The sequence below is a fragment of the Lactuca saligna genome, chromosome 9 (assembly GCF_052625555.1).
Source record: "Lactuca saligna cultivar CGN05327 chromosome 9, ASM5262555v1, whole genome shotgun sequence".
NCBI classification, from domain to species: Eukaryota; Viridiplantae; Streptophyta; class Magnoliopsida; order Asterales; family Asteraceae; genus Lactuca; species Lactuca saligna.
The window spans coordinates 58,566,107-58,576,003 of NC_136425.1; the positions used below are offsets into that span (position 1 = coordinate 58,566,107).

General features: G+C 38.6%; 1 pseudogene; it reads right to left on the reverse strand.

Moving 5' to 3' along the window:
- Nucleotides 1-1,021, reverse strand: LOC145016375 (protein LAZY 1-like; annotated as a pseudogene).
- Between the last annotated feature and the right edge of the window lie 8,876 nt (nucleotides 1,022-9,897).

Below are 9,897 nucleotides of genomic sequence, written 5' to 3' on the forward strand. Positions count from 1 at the left end.
CTAATCTGGAGTGTTCTGAAATAAAAATAAAAAAAAGTCATTGATAGTTCAAAACACTTAATCATAAGTGGACCAAAAACTATATGGATAGACGAGTAAGTAATGTATCTCACGTTGGCACAAAATATATAAACATTGACTACCTTAGTTTGACCACGCCTATGTGCTTGACTTTCAACCTACAAAGGTCCATAAATCCATCAATAAACCACAATAGCTAGAGATTCTAAAAGCACCACATTTTGAGTTTTTGAATCACCTGTTGAAACCCACTACCATAAACAGAAGTATCCACCAGAGGAAATAATGTGAGATGGTCAGACTTAGGTGCAACAGTTTCAGGGTGAACTTTCCTATGGAACATTCGTTGGAGCTGTAAAAAGCCCCACCAGATTAATGTACATACCTTGCCTGGTTTTGGTTTTTTATCAGCCAAACCAGGATAAAGGGTTCTTCCTTTTAATATCTTTTTCATCAAATGGAAAACAAATTTCTCCTTTCTCTTTTCTCCATCATTGTTTTTAGGTCCAACACTTTCTTTTTCTTCCATTTTAGTTCTCTAAAAGAGCTCTCCAAGTGATGCTTGATGTTTTTTCTTTCCCGTTGTTGTTTCAGGCAATCCAATTACCGAACTTAACAGATACGTCTGTAGTGGACAAACAACTGCTCCATCTTCATTTTCTTCTTCTTCTTCTTTTTCTTCTTCTTCTTTTCCTTCGGTTCTTAGCACCTTTTCTAACTCACCATTGATAAGGTTCAGTTCATTCTCAGTTGCTTCAGTTTCTTTCCATGTAATATTCTCAATAGAGGTGGCAAATATTGGTGTTTCTGGTTCAATAATAGCAAGAGTCCCAATTGCCAGGAATCCATGGAAGAGTACTTCACCAGATGGTTCCTCTTAGTCTGATGTAGCAGTCTCTATGCATGCAAATGATTTACGAAAATGCTTCTCTCTTTGTTTATTATTGCTTTGAGCCTTGGAGTAACAGTACGGTGATTTAGGATAATATTGTAAATCCATAAGAAACGCACATGAGTTCCCTGTTCATTAATAAAGAATGTGTATAATGATATGGTTATAAAACATAAACATGTGAGAGATTTGATTCATAAATCAATAGAGTTAAAAAGAAGGTTGCTTTTCAGTTCCCTGAAGAAGGTCAGAAATGGGGTTTCCTTATATGGTTGCTTTTCAGCTACTGTGGAGTCATCTGCCTTGTTGGAATATCCATGAAAACATTATGATTAATAAAAAACCTCAAAGACTTAAATCTTAGTTTGATTTTCTTTTAACATCCATATTTTCAGCTACTGTGGACTCATCGTCCAATTCCATAACAGAAGAAAAGAGATTTGATTCACAAATCAAATGAATGTTTTACGATCATACCTTGAAAAGAATCGTCGGCTGGAAAATAGCGATAAATTGTGGTGATTCTTTCTCTTGATAGATACGACCTTGAACAGGTATCGCCTTCAGTGAATTGAACATCAACGTATTCAATTTAGCAGTTGTATTCTGATCCTCTTGTTTATATGTGATCCAATCGAAGTGCAACTACTATACAACATAATAAATATAGCCATAACTTTGAATTTAGGGCGAAAGAAGTATACTGGTCATCCTTTTGTGCTGCTCTCATTTGAATTTAGGGAGAAAGTTGTATTCTGATACGACCTTGAACAGGTACCGCTGGCGTAGATAGTTGGAGGTACTGGTGTTGGATAAGGTGTCTAAGTCCATAACTTATTTGGTATATACTTGACCCGACCGGCATGGTCCATTTGGGTTGCATCTCATCCAAACTATTATGGATAATTTTATGAGAGTTATACACATATGTTTATTAATATATTATGGGTTATAATATATTAATATGAAGTTACGTTATTTAATTAGTTTTAGTCTTAAATTAATTATGAATTAATTTAGAGATTAAAAGAAAGACTAATTAGATTATGGGCTATTTGTTTTATATAGTGTGGGCTAATACTCATTTGTTAATGGGCTAGGCTTATGTGGAAGTCCATGGATGATCCATGGAGCTTTTAACCCATGGATCCTTGGAAAAGGAAAAGACATGGGTTATTAGGGTTTCACCCTAACCATGCACACTATATAAGCATGCTTATGGAGCATGAAATGGAGCCTAAGAGAAAACTAGTGAACTAGTGTGTGTGTGCATGTGTGTGGCCGATTTTATACAAGGTGTATACTCTCTCAAAGTTTTCCAAGAGTTTGTGGTGTTTGTGATTCCATTTGAGGCATTCACACTATTGGTGCTTGGCCCTCAAACTCCTTAGAACCAAACTCACCAAAAGGTATGTAATCTCTTCTAACTCTTTTATGTTGAAATGTTCCCCATGCCATGTTAGATAGGTTATAAACCTTGGAAAATTATTATTTTTCATGTATTTAGACAAACATAGATCCAAGGTTTATTAGGGTTGCATGCACACTTAGGAAGTGTTAGATTGCTCAAAACCCAACAGTGGTATAAGAGCCTAGGCTTGCTTGTTTGATACTTGATGCAAAATAGTGAAAAAAGTCGAAATCGTTGCTGTCAGCATGGTGGACTCGCCGAGTCCATTGGGGGGACTCGACGAGTCCAAGGCAAACTTCAACCTACTCGACGAGTCAGTTCATGCACTTGACGAGTAGGATCGAAAGAGTGCAGATTCTCGACTTTTGCTGCTGGAAATGGACTAGAAACATTACCCTAAATTGTTTTGGTGTTATAAAACTTATTTTAGTTGGTGTAATGGTTGTTCTAATCCATTTACAATAGCATATATCAAAATTCCATGATTTTATGTGTTCATATAATTCTTGAATTTTTGATGATCATGTTCATGTTCTTATGAATTTAGAAAATGATAGGAATTATTTGCTGAATTGTTTAGAATTAATTCTTGATCATTTATGTGTTTTAATGGGATTCATAATTTGTCCTCAAGTTATGGATTACCAAAGGTCACTTTTATTTAACACACACTTAAAACACATAAGTTACATGAAAATGAAGAGTCTTCATTTTTCTGAACCTTTAATTCATAAGTTATGAAATGAAGAGTTTTGCAAAGTTACAAAACTTGCCCTCAAGTTTTGGAATTTGTAAAGTTTCACACACTTTAATAAACTTTAATTCCAAACCTTAGAGTTTTAATAGTTAAAATTCAACCCTTATACTATTTATAACATTAATGGTTAATTATTATATATATATGTATAAGAATAAGTCGTTTTACCGTTAGTAGGCCTCATTCACGAAGCCGGTCTATAAGGTGGGTATAAGGTTGTTGCCTATAAAATGGCGACTTAATGGGTGTATACTCTCACCCACCGCTTGCTTGATCGGTGGAGGGTCGTTAGCCGAACGGGTAAAACAATGACTTTAAATCCTCATTAAAAGTATAATGAATATTATAAAATAACTAAACTCTTTTAATTCCCAATCTTAGTTATTTTAGGAAAATGTGAACATGGTGCTAGTCCATGGAATTCACACTTTGTACCTTACCAAGTCGTTGGTGGAGCGTGTGTGGTTAACCGGCACACTAACTAGGACTAGTAAGGATCACGAAGGGTGACTTAATGTTTGTCATAGATCAATGGAGCGTGTGTGGTTAACCGGCACATTGATTAGGTGATAATATTAAGGGTACCAAGTGAATTAGCATGGTTATTCACACTTTGTTTTGTGATCCTCGGCATCCCAGTCACAAAACTTGAAGGGCACAATCGAGATTGAAACATGCCATTGAAAAGTTCAATGAATCTCAAAAGAATCTAGGAATTTCAAATCCAATTAAACCTAATAAATCATTTCGTTTTCATGGTGGAAATTGGTGAATCGTCATTCACCTACCTTTCAAATATATTATTACTTAGATTACGGCATCCCTCTTCTAAGTGTAATATATTGTGATTGGATCCTAGCCTTAATATTACATTTGGGTGTCTTATTAAGGATTCTATATATCTAATCTAAACTTACTTTCTTCTTTCAGATGTCTTCCAACACTAATGCTTCAGGCTCTAACCCAACTGGTTCTTTCTCTCTCATGAATCTTTGTGGGAGGGTCATCTTTGATGGTTCCAACTTCATGGATTGGATTAGGAACATCAGGATGGTTACTCGTTATGAGGACAAAGGATATGTCCTTGATAAGGAGTTAAAAGAACTTGATGAGTCTACTGCTACTCCTGAGGAGATCGCTGAATTCAGGACTCATGAGAGAGATGCTACTAAGGTGACATGTATCATGATGGCCACGATGACAGCCGAGCTCCAAAAGTCATATGAAGATTTCTACCCTTTTGAGATGCACCAAGACCTGATGGAAAGGTACCATCAGAGTGCTCGTCAGGAGCGGTATGAAATAATCTCCTCCATAATAACTACCCGCATGAAGGACGGTGAATCCGTCATGGGCCACATGCAAAAGATGCAAAGGTATGTGGACCGTTTGCTGAAGCTGAATGTTAACATCCCCGAGGAGTTGGCAATTGACATCATTTTGCACTCCTTGCCTTCTTGTTATGATCATTTTCGAATGAGATATCATATGAACAAGGAGGAAGTTACCCTCAGCAAGCTTCAAGGACTCTTGAAGACCGCGGAATCCAGTCTTAAGGGTAAGGCGGTTGTTACCTCTACTACTCCTACTCCAACATCTACCCCTGTTTTAGCTATTGGGCAAGGCAAACGGAAGAAGAGGAAGCACCCTTCGAAGGGTACCAAGGGAAAGTCTCTTGAAGGCTCCTCATCAAAGACCAAGAGCGGTTCTGCCACTCCTTCTGCCATTCCCAAGGATGCTGAATGCTTTTATTGCCATGAAAAGGCACACAGGAAGCGAAACTGCCCTAAGTACTTGCAGGATCTAAAGGATGGGAAAGTGAAACCCACCCATGCAAGTATTTACACTATATTGTCTAATTACTCAACATACTCTAACTCTTGGGTGCTTGATACAGGATGTGGTATTCACATATGTTCTGATTTGCAGGGCCTAAGAAGAAGTGAGGATGTGGAGCATGGGAAGATAAACTTAATCATGGGGAATAGGAAGGCTTCACCTGTTTCCAAAATTGGAGTTTATACTTTATTGCTTAATAATGGGTTAAAATTAGATTTGAATAAATGTGTGTACTCGTCTGAAATGGCGAGGAATATTATTTCTTTTCATGCATTGTACAAACAAGGTTTTACCTTTTCGTTTGATAATGAATGTGGTGGTATTAATGCTTTCTATAAAAATGTGTTTTATTTTAAAGCGTTACCTTGTGATGGTGTGTATGAAACTGTGTCGATTGTAGACAACTTAGGAAATAATGTGTTGTATATTGATTCTTCTACTAGCCTAGATAAAGCATCATTGTGGCATTGTCGTCTTGGACATGTAAACAAGAAACGCATAGGCCAACTCCAAAAGAGTGGAGTCTTGGAATCATTTGACCTTAAATCGGATGATAGTTGTGAATCTTGTCTACTTGGAAAAATGACAAAATCACCCTTCACTGGAACTTGTGAGAGGGGTGAGGGTTTGTTGGACCTAATACATACTGATGTATGTGGGCCATTCAAAACCGCCACAAGGGATGCTAATCGGTATTATGTGACTTTTATTGATGATTTCAGTAGATATGGGTATGTCTACTTAATCAAACATAAGTCCAAAACCTTTGAAAGGTTTAAGGAATTCAAACAGGAAGTAGAAAATCAATTGGGTAGGAACATTAAGATGCTTCGATCCGATCGAGGTGGTGAGTATCTTAGTACCAAGTTCCTTGACTATCTTAAGGAGTGTGGGATTGTCTCACAATTGACTCCTCCCAGGACACCACAGCTGAATGGTGTAGCTGAGAGGCGTAATCGAACTTTGTTGGACATGGTTCGCTCTATGATGAGTCGAGTTTCGTTACCAATCTCTTTTTGGGGGTATGCCTTAGAGACTGCCGCCCATATCCTTAATCTAGTCCCTACAAAGAAGGTTACCAAAACACCTCATGAGATGTGGACTGGGAAGGTTCCCAATTTGGACCACATCAAAATTTGGGGTTGCGAAGCTTTCATGAGGCGTGAAACTCATGATAAGCTTGAACCCCGAAGTGAAAGGTGTATTTTCATCGGCTACCCACAGAAATCCTTCGGTTACCTCTTCTACAAACCCAGTGAGAATGTGGTCTTTGTAGCACGAAGAGGGATCTTTCGCGAGAAAGAATTTATAAGCCAAGGAGACAGTGGGAGGCAGATTGATCTTGAAGAAATTCAAGAATCAATTGGTGAAGGAACCTCAGACACTAGTAATCAACCTGAGGAGGAAACTCCTGTTGATCCAGCTGACGAGTCCGTACCTCCGAGGCGTTCCACACGGGTTAGGAACACACCTTCGTTTTATTATGGTTTTCATATTACTACGGAAGGTGATACGTTTATTAGTGATAGTACATTGGTAAATTTGGATGAACCTAGCAGTGTTAAGGAAGCCATGGCAGGCCCGGAGTCTGCTAAATGGAAGGAGACTATGAACAACGAGATACAGTCCATGTATGACAATCAAGTTTGGAACTTGGTTAACCATGTACCAGGACGTAAAACAGTCGGGTGCAAATGGATCTTCAAGAAGAAGACAGACATGGAAGGAAAAGTGCATACTTATAAGGCTCGACTGGTTGCGAAGGGTTTTACTCAAACTCAAGGTATTGATTATGATGAAACCTTCTCGCCGGTAGCAAAGATTAAGTCTATTAGGGTTATGTTAGCCATTGCAGCATTTCATGATTATGAAATATGGCAAATGGATGTCAAAACCGCTTTCCTCAACGGAAAGTTGGCTGAGGATGTGTACATGAATCAGCCAGAGGGTTTTGTCAGTGCAGAGTACCCTAATAGAGTATGCAAGCTTGAGAAATCCATTTATGGATTAAAACAAGCATCTTGTAGCTGGAATCTTTGTTTTGATGAGAAGGTAAAAGAGTTTGGCTTCTCGAGAAGCGAAGATGAGTCTTGCGTGTATGTCAGAGCTAGTGGGAGTATAGTTAGCTTCTTGGTACTGTATGTGGATGACATACTACTCATAGGAAATGACATCCCAACCTTGCAGGAGGTTAAGTCCTAGCTTGGGAAGTGCTTTGCTATGAAGGACCTAGGGGAGGCTACTTATATCCTAGGGATAAGGATATTAAGAGAAAGGAGTAGAAGACTAATTGGACTTAGTCAGAGTATCTACTTGGATAAGGTGTTGAAAAGGTTCAACATGGAGAATTCCAAGAAAGGAGATTTACCGATCCAAAGCAATACTAAACTGAGTAAGACTCAGAGTCCGAGTACAGAGGCAGAGATAGCTGAGATCAGCCAATTACCGTATGCTTCCGCAGTTGGCTCGATCATGTATGCCATGACTTGTACCCGTCCTGATGTGGCATTTGCTTTGAGCATGGTCAGCAGGTATCAGGGGAACCCTGGCAAGGCTCATTGGACCGCGGTAAAGAACATTCTCAAGTACCTGCGGAGGACTAAGGATTGGGTCCTTACCCTTGGTGGCAGTGATGACTTGAAAGTATTAGGGTATAGTGATGCCGGTTTTCAGACTGATAGGGATAATTTCCGCTCTCAGTCGGGCTGGATCTTTACCTTAAATGGAGGGGCAATTTTTTGGAAGAGTTCCAAGCAGGAGACGGTGGTTGATTCGACTTGTGAATCAGAGTATATAGCAGCGAGTGAAGTAGCGAAGGAGGCGATATGGCTAAAGAACTTCATCGGAGACCTTGGAGTTGTACCAGCTATTAAGGAACCTATAGAGATTTTCTGTGACAACAATAGTGCGGTTACCTTAGCCAAGGAACCAAGAGATCATGACAGATCCCAACACATTGACAGAAAATATCACTTCATAAGACACAAGATTGAAGAAGGACTCCTTGTGACAAGGAGGATATCGTCAGATGAGAATCCTGCAGATCCCCTTACGAAGGGAATGACGAGTGTTAAGCATTTTCAGCATGCGAGACGCATCGGGCTGAGGGACGATATTAGTTTTACAGATTAGATAGTTTTCCTGAAACTTGTAAAATGTAATCGACGTTTGATGATGAATAAAATTTGTGATTTATTTATGAGTAAAGTGTTACTATCATTGTCAATTATTTACTATTGTTTCAGTTTTGCATGTTTTGACTTCCAGAATAATTAATTTATTCAAACCTCCACAATCGATCATACGTCGGAAGTAGGTATGAATCAAGATTGTCATGAATTGGGTTTGTAGATGCCTTAAAGGTGTTTAGACATGGCAATGGTTGCTGCAACATTCATGAGTACTCATAAGTTATGAGTATTGGTATAAACCCACGCTCACTTGTATCACTTCATGGAATTTATCTCGAGTGATCGTGAGACGATAACATCATATAAATCTTTAAACCTAGAGATATGAGTTGTTACCTATGAGTTGGTTGTGCATTGATTGCACGAAAACGCATCAGTAACTTGATGTTATAACACGTGCCTTTGTGTACAATTCAATAAGTAGTAGAACAAGCATATCAGTCAAAGTTTATCTGTTCCTTCTAGAAATAGACGCGATATCTGGGCCCCTCGATGATTTTGTGTTGACCCATGTACCAGGCCTGGTCAGAACTAAACCGATGTGTTCAGTGAAGTTCTTCGTCAAACAAATCGGAAAATCGAGAAACAACTGCTAGACAATAAGCAAGACATAGTTCCATGTGTTTGTCCGGCTGATATCATGAGAACAGAGGATTGTGTGATCACTTATCTAAAATGGCGCTTCATAGTTCGACAGAGTCTTCATTGTTCGAGGGAGTTTTCGAGAGCTACGATTGCTGGTTGGTTCCTGAAGTTATAGGGCAATATAGTTATTAGACTTATCCAAGTGGGAGTCTGTTGGATAAGGTGTCTAAGTCCATAACTTATTTGGTATATACTTGACCCGACGGGCATGGTCCATTTGGGTTGCATCTCATCCAAACTATTATGGATAATTTTATGAGAGTTATACACATATGTTTATTAATATATTATGGGTTATAATATATTAATATGAAGTTACGTTATTTAATTAGTTTTAGTCTTAAATTAATTATGAATTAATTTAGAGATTAAAAGAAAGACTAATTAGATTATGGGCTATTTGTTTTATATAGTGTGGGCTAATACTCATTTGTTAATGGGCTAGGCTTATGTGGAAGTCCATGGATGATCCATGGAGCTTTTAACCCATGGATCCTTGGAAAAGGAAAAGACATGGGTTATTAGGGTTTCACCCTAACCATGCACACTATATAAGCATGCTTATGGAGCATGAAATGGAGCCTAAGAGAAAACTAGTGAACTAGTGTGTGTGTGCATGTGTGTGGCCGATTTTATACAAGGTGTATACTCTCTCAAAGTTTTGCAAGAGTTTGTGGTGTTTGTGATTCCATTTGAGGCATTCACACTATTGGTGCTTGGCCCTCAAACTCCTTAGAACCAAACTCACCAAAAGGTATGTAATCTCTTCTAACTCTTTTATGTTGAAATGTTCCCCATGCCATGTTAGATAGGTTATAAACCTTGGAAAATTATTATTTTTCATGTATTTAGACAAACATAGATCCAAGGTTTATTAGGGTTGCATGCACACTTAGGAAGTGTTAGATTGCTCAAAACCCAACAACTGGTTGGGGTGGTAGCTAGACCGACATCTTCTCTACGACTGCTCGTCGCGAGACGTCCGGCACCAGAGGACTCCCCGGCTTCGATTCCCATTTTTATTTACTCTCTCTCTCTCTCTCTCTCTCTCTTAATTATAGGGAGTTTTCAATTTCACCTTTTATTTCCACCGGAGATGCCACCTAAGGGTTCGTCGGAATGTGATTGTCGTCGGAATATT